The sequence below is a fragment of the Schistocerca americana genome, chromosome 4 (genome assembly GCF_021461395.2).
Source record: "Schistocerca americana isolate TAMUIC-IGC-003095 chromosome 4, iqSchAmer2.1, whole genome shotgun sequence".
NCBI classification, from domain to species: Eukaryota; Metazoa; Arthropoda; class Insecta; order Orthoptera; family Acrididae; genus Schistocerca; species Schistocerca americana.
In genome coordinates, this window is record NC_060122.1 from 714,372,333 (window position 1) to 714,387,242 (window position 14,910).

The 14,910-nt window shown below is 38.5% G+C and overlaps 1 long non-coding RNA gene across 1 annotated transcript in view; it reads left to right on the top strand.

The window, feature by feature from the left end:
- The window catches only part of LOC124613979, a 31,644-nt gene extending 20,690 nt beyond the window's left edge, over positions 1-10,954 (top strand). Inside the window, exons 2-3 of the long non-coding RNA XR_006979670.1 lie at positions 10,475-10,718; positions 10,818-10,954. This is a non-coding gene — a long non-coding RNA (uncharacterized LOC124613979). The remainder of the gene's footprint in view (positions 1-10,474; positions 10,719-10,817) is intronic.
- Positions 10,955-14,910: the final 3,956 nt, after the last annotated feature.

Sequence of the window (14,910 nt, forward strand, 5' to 3'; positions counted from 1 at the left end):
TGTAGCAACAAAAGATTTCCATTTTCTTCCCGTAAAATAGGGTGCGTTATCCGTAATAATGCTGTGGGGCTTGCCAAACCTTATAAAGTAACTGTTAGTCAAACGTCTAGCAATAGCAGATGCGTTGACAGTGCGGATAGCATACAATTTTAAGTATTTTGAGAAGACATCAAGTACAGCAACGATGTATTTCACACCTCCACGAGCCCTGGGATAAGGTCCTGCGGTATCCAACGATACAAACTCCAAAGGTCGGGTTGGTATAATAGGATGTAATTCATTCAAAGATGATCGGTTGGAAAATTTTGCTTTTTGGCAGATGATACATTTACGAACAATTTGCAACACTCTCCGACGCAGATTGGGAAAATAACAGTACTGTACTATTTTATCAGTGCATTTGGTGACTCCGTAGTGTCCCCAAGTTTTGTGTGTGAACAGAATAAAATCATCAACATGCGCGTCGGGTAGACAGACACACCAATGGTGCGAGTCTGGGGTACGCCTATGAAAAAGTACATTTTTGTGTATTGTGTAATATTTTTGTAAATGTGAAGAAGGATCTGTACGTAATTTCTTTTTGATATTTGACCACCTGGGGTCGCTGTCCTGAAGTGAAGCAAAGTTCTTGCACATATTGTGGTAGTATGGAGCGTATGTACCATCATACATAAGTAAGATGTTAAAGTCTGATATTTGCTCGGAAAGTTCCGAAAAATCCTGTATGCCTTGGGGCAAACGGGACAGGGCATCGGCTACTACGTTTGATTCACCTTTAATGTAAACAATTTCGAAGCTGTATTCTTGCAGTGAAAGGCACCACCGGGTGAGCCGTGAATGAAGCAATTTGCATGATAGCAAGAAAGAAAGGGCTTGGTGGTCTGTGTATATGCGAGTATGTTTACCCCAAAGAAAGTAGCGAAACTTACGGAATGCCCAAATAATGGCAAGAGCCTCCCTTCCGTCACCGAGTACGACCTCTCGCACTCAGTGAGCGTGCGGCTCGCAAAACTTATCGGTTTGATGACAGATTGTCTTGATTCGGATTGAATTTGAAATAGAAAAGCTCCGAGGCCGTATGATGACGAATCCGTGGATAGGCAAAAATCTGACGTCATGTCAGTGTGGCAGAGGAGGGGTGCGTTCACCAATGCATCTTTAATAGCCTGAAAATCAGCTTGGCAAAACTCTGTCCATCTCCAAATTGCGTTCTTTTTCAGTAAAGTTAGCAGATGAGAGCTGTTCAGAAGCTGTTTTGAAACAAACTTCCTAAAGAAAGAAGATAAACCTAAGAATGCTTTCAACTGTTTACGGTTTTGTGGAGGAGGGAAATTACGAATAGCATCAATCTTCTTAGAATCGGGACGAACGCCTTCCGGCGAGACAATATGGCCCAAAAACTTGATTTCACGCCTTCCTACTTTGGACTTCGAAAGATTTACTGTGACTCCAGCTTGTGAAAATTTAAATAAAATTTGCTGTAACAGATCAATATGTTCCTCCCACGTATTTGTTGCCACGACGATGTCATCGACGTACGCCGTGACGCGTGACAACAAACACGGGCCGAGAACGGCGTCAAGCGCCTCGATGAACACGCCCGCGCTTACGCGCAAGCCAAAAGGCAACACACAAAACTGATAACTGCGTCCTTCACAAAGGAAAGCAGTGTATTTACGACTGTCATTGTGAAGGGACACCTGCCAGTACGATGAGCGGAGGTCAATATTAGTTAGGTATTGTACATTATAAAATTTTAGCAACTGTTCATCCAAGTTGACGGGTCTTGTGTTAACGGGTATAATAATTTTGTTGATTTCACGTGCGTCTAGCACCAATCTGACATTTCCATCTTGCTTGCCTACCGCCAGGATAGGACTGCAATAAGGGGAATGTGATTTTTCTATAACACCCCAGATCAACATACGCTCGATTTCACGTAAAACTGCAGGTTTCTTCGCCCATGGAATATTATAATGTGTCCTACAATAAGTCTTATGTGGCTTAACATCCATTTTGTAGCTATAACCTCTGATTACACCAGGCCTCTCACTGAAAACTTGTGCATAATCACACAATAATTTGTACAATTCTTCTTGCTGTGGTTTCGTTAAGTAGTCAGATTCGACACATTTCTGATACAATAAATCCTGCTCAATTTCCTGATAGTCTGAATCTTCAGGTGTTAAATTACATACACTAACTATGGTAGGATATACCAATTGAAATTGACTTACTTCGTAATGTTTTTGTCGTGGTTCAATCGTCTTGTTAAGTTCAACATTAATTAGTTGTTCTCCTACGGATAATTGACATATGCCATTACTTAAATCTATGATTGCTTTGTGTTCATTCAAAAAATCCATCCCTAGGATGCAGTGTACGATAAGCTTGTCTACAATCAGAAAATTACACTTGAACTGTGTATTGGAAAATGTGAAGTTAACAAGGGCTTGCATGCGTATGTTCTTAGATTTAGTACCTGTGGCACTAACCACATGACAATTCTGTACAGGTAATGTAGGTATGTTTATAATTTCTTTCAATTCATTATAGAATGCGGTTGACATCACACTTGCAGCAGCACCAGTATCGAATAAAATTTGTACATCATAATCGTTAAACTTAACCCATGCCGTAGCTTGTATGAATTCTTCTACACAACTGCCTGATTTAATGTTTATTTCGTTGGTTAATTCCTGTTCTGCTGTCATTTTGTCATCGTACCTGAGGAAACAAACCGTCTCAGCCGCTGCGCTCTTACACCTCACGACCGAAGCACGAGCGCTTAGCTCGGTCGTCGACTGTTTTCGGTCGTCTGCTGTGTTTGGCCGGGTTCATTGACCAGCTCCACTATGTTTACATTCCGGCCGGTTGGCGCCCACGCGTCAGCTGATGGCGCGCCGCAATTGTTATTGCTACTTTGTGGTGGGGAGTGCATAACTGTATTGGGAAACGGCGGCGGTTTCCGTGGAGGGTTATGATTTGTCATGCGTGAATTTTGTGTGTTCCACATATTCTGTCGGTGATTGTTGGGGATTGGTATTGTTTTGGTGGTAATTATGTCTGTTATATGTCATGTTCCTGTCAAAGTAGCCCGGGTTGTACCGGTTATTCTCACGTCTCCTATTGTTGTTGTTGTACTGTCTGTAATTTTCATTTTGCTTGTAGTTACCATTTTGATATGGGTGATAATTATTGTTATTATTCCACGAATTTCTGCGGTTGTTCCTACCGTCATACACGTTTCCATTTGAATATGTTTCGCGCGCAGGCGGATGGTTCCACCAACCACCGTCACTACGGTTCCTTTGGGGTGGGTGCTGGTTTTGGTTACTAATATGAATAAAATTTGAATGGCGTGAATCGCCTCTGTAAACTACGTCCATTTGATCTAAGAAGTTTAAGAAAGTCTTAACGTCATTCTCCGGTACTCCTATTAATCTGTCTCGGTATGGAAAGGGTAAGTGGCTCTTTAAAGTGTCAATTATCGCTGACAAGTCGGCTGGTTTGGACCAGTACAGTGTCTTGTCTAAGTACCTCTCAAAGTATTGTCTTAATGTCTCTTTTTTAGGGTCATAGGTCTCGGGGTTGCACACTTCTCTCCTTAGACTCTGTTGCTCATTCTCGGACCAGAATTCGTCCAAGAAGGCTTGTTCGAACTGTTCAAACGTAAGGCACCGCCGTTTCATAGCGGCACCCCACTTAGCTGCTCGTCCTCTCATGAGATTGGTGACGTATCTGATTTTATCGACTTCTGACCAACTACGTGGAAAAACACCGTCAAATGATCTAATAAACACAATAGGGTGGACTTTGTGCTTGTCCTCACTGGAAAATGTCTGGAAATACCCATGTCTTACAAACGTGTCATCGGCCATGCCGGTAACGTAATATTGCTCGTTCGGTGGAAAAGAAAGCGGCACATTGTAATTTTGATTGGAAATAGGTGATTCCACAATAGGTGGTGTTCTGTCTGTGTCATTAGCCATGGTTTTAGCTGTTTTGTCGTTTCCTGACGATGCGTTTGCACCTATCGCCAAACACGGCACAACATTGTCTCGTAATTTTGTCACTTCGTCTTGTATGTGTTTTGTCTCGTCTTTAACATGTGTCTTTGTTTTTGAAAGTATGTTCTGTGTAATTGTTTCAAGTTTTTTGTCCAGATAGTCGTCACACAATTTACATTCATGTACAATTCTTTCGGCCATGTTGGTGTCGTTGTTTAGTGACGCGAGGTCCGCTCGATCTTCTAACTTTTCTATCTTTTCTTTGAGGTGGGTCTGTTCAAGAACTACCATTGTAAGTTGTTGGGTAATATTTCCCACTTCTTCAGTCAGCTTTTCTTGGGTGGAGCTAGCTGAAGTGTGGGCCTGAGCTAACTCTTCCACACGGGTGTTCACTTCCTGCTGCACATTAACTATTTGAGTTAACTGATTCTCACATCGGGTGATATTGTTTTTTGTTTCGTGTGTGAATGTAACCAAAGTTTCTTCCTGTTTAGTGACTCGATCGGACAATGTCTCAAATCGCTGGCTGAGCTGTTGAGTGGTGTTATTTAATTCTGTCATCTGTTTTGTCGTCCGTTCAAAATTTTCGGTCATAGTACGGTTTAATACGTCAAATTTTTCGTCGCTTTTATCTAGCCTTTGTTTAAAGTCCTGACCAAGCGCGTCCAGTTTTGCTTCAATTTTCTGACTAAATTCACGATCTTCATATGCTACAACAATACTATAATTAAGACAAACTACAATAGAGATAGATAATTTTGTAAAAATCTAGAAGAAAACTACAGGATGTGTGGAAAAGGAAAAATGGATTCTGCAGTTGGCTATTGAATGTTTGAATGAAACATAATTGTGTTGACTCACCATTAAATTTTCTGTCCTGCAGCGGCTGGTCAAACACTTCTGCGTAAATCGTATTCGTCAAAATATGGATTTTCTTAATACATCTCCATCGGATAATCACCAAAAGTCCTCAAAATAAGTTTCGCATCAATATATGCCATGAAAAGAAAAACAGATTGAATTAGTTACAAAAATTCTTTACAATATTGTGGTATCATTTGCTTAGGTACAATAAAGTTTGTGTTTTAGTTACCATTTAAAGTTCAGGATTTTATTCTCTGTTGGGAAAAATACAAATTAAAGTTTCAAATTTGCTCAAAAACGACACATCCGAAAATTGCGTCCAGTCGCGGGAGCCAGTTGTAGTGGTTAAATAAAAAAAATGGGAGAAGAGAGACCGTGAAAAAGGGAAAGAATGAAAGAAATGCAGATCGGACTTTGTATTACGGAAAAGCTATCGGACTTCGTTATTCGGAAAAGCTATTGTTGGGGTGGTCCTTGCGGCGTTTTTGAGCAAAAGTTAAACCAATTTTCACTACAAAAGTTATTGAAAAGAAACAGAGAATAACAGAATGTAACGGACAGAAGGAAGTGGCGTAGACGAGAGATCATCCTTTACCAGATTAACTTATCTTCTTTAGGGCGGCGTCCACGTCTTCAAAAATCTCCTTCATTTCAGCGTGAAAAAATCTGCTCCGAAATCTTGTAATAGTCCAGGGATCACTAATTTATACCAATTAAAATCATCTTGATACTGTATGCAATTTAATTCACTTTGCTACTTCCATCCAACGAATTTCTTAATAACTTCCACAATATCTACACATTACAATCAGATCAAGATTAGCCATTAAGTTTTTACGTCAGCATCCGATCACGCCTGCCTTAAGCTACGGCTATCAAGAGACAATTGAAAACGGAATAAAAAAACAAAAAAAGTTAACAATTTTGGTAGTTTCTCTGCCGTCGAGCGCTCATACCGCTGCGACGAGATATTTTTTATCTGAGGGAACGAGTGTAGCGCGGCGAAATTCAAAGCCCCGCTACAAACTCCTCAACAGAAGAGAAGGAGTAACCTATGAGGAAACTCATCAGTTTCGATTTGAAAGCACATGGATTACTCCTAAGATTTTTTAATTCTTGTGGTAGCTTATTGAAAATGGATGCAGCAGTGTACTGCATACCTTTATGCACAAGAGTTAAGGAAGTCTGATCCAAATGCAGGTTGGATTTCTGCCCAGTATTAACTGAGTGCAAGCTGCTTATTCTTGGGAATAAGCTGACATTGTTAACACGAAATAACAGTAAAGAACATATATATTGAGTGGCCAATGTCAAAATACCCAGACTAGTGAACAGAGATTGACAAGAGGTTTGCAAACTTACACCACTTATTGCCCGAACTGCCTGTTTCTGAGCCAAAAATATCCTTTTAGAATGGGAAGAGTTACCCCAATACAATACCATAGGACATAAGCTAATGGAAATAAGCAAAGTAGACTACTTTTAGTGTCCAATGATCACTTACTTCAGATACCATTCGCATAGCAAAAATGGGGGCATTAAGTCTTGGAACAAGATCCTGAGTGTGGGCTATCCACAACAGTTATCTATCTATCTGAACACACAGAAATTTGAACTGTTCAGTTTCACTAATCATATGCCCATCCTGTGAAATTAAAACGTCAGGTATTGTTGAATGATGTGATAGAAACTGTAAAAACTGAGTGTTACTGTGATTTAGCGTTAGTTTATTTTCTACAAGCCATGAACTTAGGTCATGAACTGCACTATTGGAAACCAAGCCAGTGTTACACAAAATATATTTTACTACTGAGCTAGTGTCATCAACAAACATAAATATTTTAGAGTTACCTGTAATAGTTGAGGGCATATCATTTATATAAATAAGGAACAAGAGTGGCCCCGACACTGATCCCTGGGGCACCCCCTATTTGACCGTACCCTACTAGATCCCACATCACAGCAATTCTCAACACTGTGAATGATGACCTTTTGATGGCTGTTGTTATAGTAAGAGATGAGCCATTTGTGAGCTACTCCCTGTATTCCACAATGGTCCAACTTCTGAAGCAATATTTTCTGACCAACACAAACAAATGCCTTAGTTAAATAAAAAAACATGCCTAGCATTTGCATCCTTTTGTTTAAGCCATCCAGTACCTCACAGAGAAAAGAGAATATAGCATTTCCAGTTGTTAAATGACTTCTAAAGCCGAACTGTACATTTGATAGCAAATCGTGTGGTATAAAATTATCAATTATCCTTTCATACACAGACTTTTCAATAACTTCAGCAAACACTGATGGCACAGAAATAGGTCTAAAATTGTCTACATTATCCCTTTCTCCCTTTTTATAAAGCAGCTTTACTACTGAGTACTTTAATCATTCAGAAAACTGACCATTCCTAAAGGAAAAATTACAAATAAGGCTAAGTACAGGGCTGACATGTGCCGCACAGTACTTTAATATTCTGCTAGGCACTCCATCATACCCATGAGAGTCCTTAGTCTTCAGTAATTTAATTATTGACTCAATCTCTCCCTTGTCAGTATCACAGAGAAGTATTTCAGACATCAGTCTCGGGAAGGGATTTTCCAAGAGAGTTATATGATTACTTGTAGAAACTAATTTTTTATTTTATTCACCAGCAATTTTCAGAAAACGATTGTTAAATACTGATTTATCAGTAACAAAAATATTTTTCCTGTGAACTGACTTCATATCATCAACCTAGTGCTGCTGACCAGTGTAATGCACCTCTTTCTCCAGGGGAAAAATATTAATTATTATCAGTAGTAGTCGACCACCAGTCCCTGTCACACTGTTCACTCTACCAGCAGAGTACATACAGGATTGAAGACATGGAGAAAGATAGGTAACATCACAATTTGAATTTAGGGTAATATAACTTTCTTACCTTTATTGGTCATTGTTGTACGCTCGTTGTCCAGTGATGAATCTCGCCATCCGCTGTTTGTTAAATCAATTTGAGGTCCAGGATGTGTATTTTGCTGCGTAAGAACTGACACATAGTTAAACATCCAACTTTTATTTTATAAATGCTGATAATGACGATATTCAATAATTTTCAATGCAACAGCTTTTCCAATACATCATTTCGTTCCCTCTATCCTTGACCTTCTGAAAGCATGCGTATTACAAGACGTCTCAACACTAACTGCCCATTGTCTCTACACCCGCCAACAACCGGCTCATGTTCACAGAGCTTACAAACTGTGCAATACTACCAACCTTGATTGTATATAGATATTTTACACATCTCACGTATACATATATGAAAAACATAGTATGAAAAATGAAAAGTGTTTATAATATAATTCTGTGGAAATATACCTTATGATTGTCCTCATATTAACAGTTTTGTAACAAAATAATAATATTTCACTTAATGTTTACGTAGTTACAGTTCATTTGCTCCTTCAAGTTGATTGTCGGCACCGCACACCTCGCCAGCCGGTGGTACCAGTAGTTTCAGTAGTCCGTTACATTACACCAGACACTTCCTTCACAACTGAGCATACGGTTTTAATTTTATCCTGTGAATTAGCTATTCTATTTGCCCACCACATACTTTCTGCCTTCCTAATAACATTTTTAAGCACCTTACAAAACAGTTTGTAATGGGCAACAGTAGCTTGATTGTGACTACTTCTAACATTTTGATATAATTCCCGCTTTGTTCTACATGATATCCTTATCCCACTAGTCAGCCACCCAGGCAGCCTTTTACTGCTAGTACCCGATTTAGAACGTTCTAATGAAAAGCAACTCTCAAAGAGCATGAGAAATGTGTTAAGGAAAGCATTATATTTGTCATGTATGTTATTGGCACTATAAACATCCTGCCACTATTGTTCCTTGATGAGTTTTAAAAGACTCTATATTGCTGTTGGATTAACTTTCCTACATAGTTTGTAATTATATGTGACATTTGTTTGAGTACAAAAGCCTTTTAGTGTTAAAATTTGTGCATCATGGTCTGAAAGGCCATTCAACCTTTTACTAACAGAATGCCCATCTAGTAATGAAGAATAAATAAAAATATATGTCTATGACTGTGCTATTGTTCCCCTGCACCCTAGTTGGAAAAAACACATTGTGCATCAGATCATATGAATTTAGTAGACCTACCAACATTCTTTGTCTTGCACAGTCGTATACACAATTAATATTGAAGTCACCACATATAATTAACTTCCGGTACTTCCTATAAAGTGAATCAAGAACCCTCTCTAGCTTGAGCAGAAATGCTCTGAAGTCAGAATTAGGGGATGTATAAACAACAAAAATTAGAAGTTTAGTTTCACTAAATTCAGCAGCCTCTGCACAACATTCAAATATCTGTTCAGTGCAGTGCCGTGATACCTCTATGGACTCAAATGGAATACGGTACTGTTTTTCACGTACATGGCCACTCTGCCACTCCACAAGGAACTCCTTGAAAAACTGCCAGCTAATCTGTATGCTGGTAAAGGAAGCCTCTGAATTGTCAGATTATTGAAGTGGTGCTCTGATATACCAATAATTTCATATTCAACATCTGTAAGCAGTTCATTAACTTTAGCTCTAATACCTCTTATATTTTGATGAAATATGCTAATTCCTTCTCTACCTGGAAACACAATTTCCTTAGGTAGGGTGACTTCCTTTAAGCAGGTATACCTATCAGTTGACTTCAGTCTAAAAAAGGTGCAGCTCTAACACCAACTACCACAGGAATTTTTCCGTGAGTCACACAGGTTCACCACACTTGGCCACTTAAAGTTACTTGCCTGCAGAATATATTCTTTCTTCCATTGCTCCATATCCAGGTGGAATAGCAAAAGGGGTTGACCAGCAGTGACATTAAGATATTCTCCACAGTGTGCTGTATGCAGGCTTGCAGATTATACGTAGTTGTCTTTCTAAGGTTTGAGGCTTAGCAGAAACAGTATCATAGTCTTTAACACCACACACAACATGCACCTATCATTTCTTATGAATAATAAGGGTGTTTGTACAGGAAAATCTGCTATAACAGCTCACAGAGATGTGTGGGTTGGATGAATTGCTGAAGTACCATATTAGCATTTCTAGTAGTAGTAGTAGTAGTAGTAGTAGATTCAATAGATTCAAGCAGTAGGCCCCGTGGTGCATTCAGATTGCAATAGGTTCTTGACTAACTGTAGAATTCTCAGCCGGCTGTTTTCTGATGGGTGTCAGTATAACTTTTTTACCAACACTCATTTTCCCTGTAGATACGCTTTGGTGTGATGAAAATTTGATCCCAGCATAGACAAAACGTTAAACTCCAACCACCCTCTCCATAAACAGAATGTGATCCAAGGTCTGGTGATTACTCACATAAATTATATATGTTTTACATTGTCGGTAGAGCATCTAAAATTTCCAGCAGATTTCTTCTATTACTCACCTGTAATGTCCAGGCTTGCAACCTATCGAGAATGAAGTCCGCTATGAATTCCTAGCACATTATTCACATCTGTCACCCCAGCACAGTAAACAACTGCAAAGTGTATCACTATTCCTCCAATATCATGCTGCAGGTGCTAACCTGCTTGGCTCTTTAATTTTAGAATCCAAGATGTCCTCAATGATATCAGATCCAAGATGGCTGACCTGGGGATATGTACACAGTTCAAAATTGTTGCTCCAATTCCCATGGGCCCATGGTCGTCTACCCCCACCACTCATCCTCAGTGCAGGCTTACCAGCTTTCAAGCAAACCCACCACTTGTGTTCTGTAGTCCATAGTGAAAGGCTGTTCATCATTGTCATGAAGTGTCTTCAGGGAGAAGAAACTGACTCACACACTCAATTGTGAGTATTGAACCATTCCTTTCACTCACTGTTTACTGTTCATTATGAGTGGGAGTGTATTTATGTGTTTTTCGTGGTCTTGTTTTATTTCTCCCTCAGTTCAACAGCTCCATGATGCAGACGACGCAGTGCCTGATATATTTGAGGAATGGCAGCAGCAGCAGGAGGTATCAAGCCAGCATGCATTCATGCTCCCTGATGCAGCTCCTAATGTGTTGGAGTGGAAGGAAAATACATTTGAGAAGCAACAGAACCAGAAATCAAGTCAGCATGCAGACAAGCTCCCTGATGCAGCATGTGATGTATCAGAATAGGACATGGAACTGTTTCCCAACTGTGACTTTGCACTATATCCAACACCTGTTGTTCAACACTACACTGTTGGTTTAGCACCTGACACGAACTTTGATGAATGTGTGGCAATGCACAAAAGTACAATTCAGTGATATAGAGTGGGATCAACTATGCAGATAACTGAAATACATAGAGGATTGCATGGTAACTGAGTACAAATCGTTCACTCAGCATATTAATCTCTTCAGCACCAACAACACGTCCATCATCAACATGTTTGGCGGTCATAGATGAAGTTAACATCTGAAGACCCAGCACAATGTTTATATTTAAAGCTTCCAAGGATCACGAACCTGTGTGGCCTGTATGATACAATGTGAATCACCAGGGAGAGATTCAGTATATGATAAAGGCATTTTAAACTACTCTTTAATTATATTGTCAAGTATCTACTAGGACATGAAGTGCATGACGAGGATGAGGAGTTAAGTCTGTGGATAGTTGTGTGTATGTGTATTACAAACAAGTCTGCTAGTATTACTCGTATAAACAGAAATTCCATGCAAACAGAGTTTGCAGGAAGTATTCCGAAGTCATTTAGTGCTTCAATTGGTTTTTGTGAAATATATGCTGAACTTAAAGCATATAGAAAACATTTATTTGGAAAATTTTGTGGGGTGAGGAATAGGTTTGATATAGAGAAAGAGAATGACAATGTTTTTTTAACGATGGTTATTTATTTTCCACAGTTTAAGAAGTACAAAATGTATATTAACACTGTATAAAAGTTATACATTTTTACAAGTTGCATTATGTTTTGTTCTATCATACATATAACTCATGAGACCTAACAGTTCAGATGTTGAAGAAAGAGCCTTAGTAAATTATATATTTGTAATGTAAGAGAGAGACTTTACAGTCAGTTGCTGCTGCTATGTCCAGGAGACAGTGTATTTTACACGAGACATGATTTTTAGTATGAAAGGCCTAAGAGTTATATTTTCCAGTAGAGCTGCTGAATTTCTTGAACATATGACCTCATATGACCATCATACCTTCCTATTACATTCCTACATCAGTGGGAAGTGTCTGTGATATGTTCACCTGTCAGGAATGTGGTTTTCCAGTGAGGTGATGAATAGATGTTTGAAATTCTAAGAAAATAAATGAAGGCTATAAGACAAGGAATTGCAATAAAACAACGCATGGAAGAACCTATTGGAATGTAAGTTCAAGAGCAAGATGAGTGGAGTGACAATGGATAAGACAACTTACAGTTGATTTCGTACACTGAAAAAGGACTGTAAGAACTACTATGGTATTCCAGACAGCTGTTCCATCAGAGCACCAATTTTAATGTCAGCCAACCCCAACTTACATGGCTTGTTAATGAGTCTTTTGATGCTTTCTTGTTGATTTTATCCAATATTCCTCCTGCTAACACACTTTCACCCCTATGTAGTTGACATAGTTTCTCAGCCTTGACAGAGATGAACTTGAGAAATCGTTAAAGGTACCACACACTGATCATCAGTTGGGCTCATCATTCTGCCAAAAAATTGAATCATAAACATGTATATTAATCAAACAGGTGTTTGTTGAAGGAAGGGTGGGAGACTTCCCTCAAAATAAGGTGCAACTAACAATACTTATGACTCATGTTTCTTGTTTTCCTTCTTCCTCATGAATCTGAAACAGGCAAGCAACTAATCCAGAAAAATGATTCATCAGTAACTAGACAGAAATCCTTATTCATGTCAGGAAGATGCAGAATATCAGAATTTACTAAGACCTCTTTTAATGCACCATACTCGCTCTCACAGTCACTTGTCCAGATCCATGCTGTATTTTGCTTTAAAAGATCTAGTAAATTTCAAAAGCTGATCTGCTACATACCTATGAAAAAATTAGCATAAACCCAAGAATGCTTTAAGCTGCTTGTTAATGTGTGGATATGGAAAATTTTTGATTGCACTGATCTTAACAGTGTCAGGTGTTAATCCATTAGAGATAATAATATGACCAAGATATTTAATTCTTTCACAGAGAGATTGTAAATTAGCTGGTTTTGCTGCTTTTGAAAATTTCTGTAGCATCTTTTCTAGTATGTGTATATGTTCTTCCCATGTCTGTGTTGCTATGAGTAGAGTGTCAACAAACAGAGTAACTCAGTCATGTATTTCAGATCCCAGTACCATATCTAGTGCAACTGTGAATACTCCTGAACTTATAATTAATTCAAATGGCAGCACACAAAACTAGTAACACAGAAAATAAAGATAAAATACCTTCTGCACCATCCAAAATTTTTTCTCATTTAATATCTTTTGATAACTTGTAATATACTACTAATTCTTAGTCTGGAAGCTCTGTTACAGAAACTATATTTAATATGTAATGGATGTAATAGTGTATCTATTTGTGAACATTTATAATTGACTGTAATGTTAATGTAAATATTGGAAATTGCTGGGTTATTGCCAAGGGAACTATGTTTGAATGGCTCAATAGCAATGCCAAAATGACAGTAGCTGTGCTGTTGTTTATCTTTGCATAAGGAGAGTGTATATAGCAGAGCAGGGAGACTGCAGAAGTGTTTGTTGGGCGCTCCCACAGATGCTGTGTGCAATTATGATAGAGCCGTAGATGCACCCACTGTATTAACCAATGACTATTGGGAGCATGGGTGTAGTGGGAAGGTGAAGGAAGCTGCAATTCTAACTATTTCCTGTCCCATAATTATCTGAGGCTCTGGAGATGACTCACAGTTCTGAACCAGCAGCAGGAGAAGTCTATTATAGTGTCCCTCTGTTGTAAAATGTCTAGGTCCAAAATGCATTCGACTACTGGTCCATTTGTGATTAAGAACAGGCACTGTATTACTCCATTTCATAATCTTACTTCTATTTGTGCTGGATCCTGACATTTCATGATTTAACTCTGATAGGGATCAGGCTTCAACAGTTCTGTACAGGATGTGTGTGTGTGTGTGTGGGGGGGGGGGGGAGGGAATCTTTCTAATATCTCTTATTTTATTATGTAAACTTGTTCACATTATAATCACCATCACACCTGAACCAAACACAATGTTATGGGGTATGCCTTCTACAAGATCATATATAATAGCCTAAACAATATCCTTGCTTTTCTCATGACACTTAAACTGATTGGTTACTATTTCTTCTCTGATATCATTATCATCAATGCAACATGGCATCTTGATTGTATTTCCTGTTTTTCCCCCAGATCATCTCACAGTTTAACATTTTTTGTTACAGTTAATTTATTATTTATGATATTGAGTGGCATGCTTTACTAATTTGTTTACATTAGTAGTACAGTTTAGTACAAAATTTCATGTTAGCATGGTTTGCTTATGTTCTGCTCATACTCATGATAAAGTCTTTGTCAGGTGTGATGGTAACTGGATCAGTTTTTTTTTACCATCTCTGTCCAGTTGAATGACATTTGGTGGGTTGCAGTTCGCAATCCGAGAATAGTTTGAAGAAAGTATCATCAGCTGTGTTACAGAATTGATATTGTTGCTTTCTAACATGCTGTGACTGCATCACCTTTCATGTGGCAGAGAGGAATTCTCTGTGTCAGTATTGTTGTTGTGATATGTGTTAATATTCAAATTGTTCTTAAACACTTGTATTGTTTGTATTGTATTGTATTGTATTTATTGGTCCAGTAAATCTTACATGTACAGTACAGCACATCAGATATTGGACAGGTCAAAGTATATCTTACAATTAAAACACTTTAGAAACTAGAAAATTATGTTCACAAAATTTTACAGCACTTCATATACTGGGCAAGTCAATGTGTAAGTTATAATTAAACCACATTAGAAACTTGAAGTTTACAACTGAATACATGTATAAGCCAATATTAA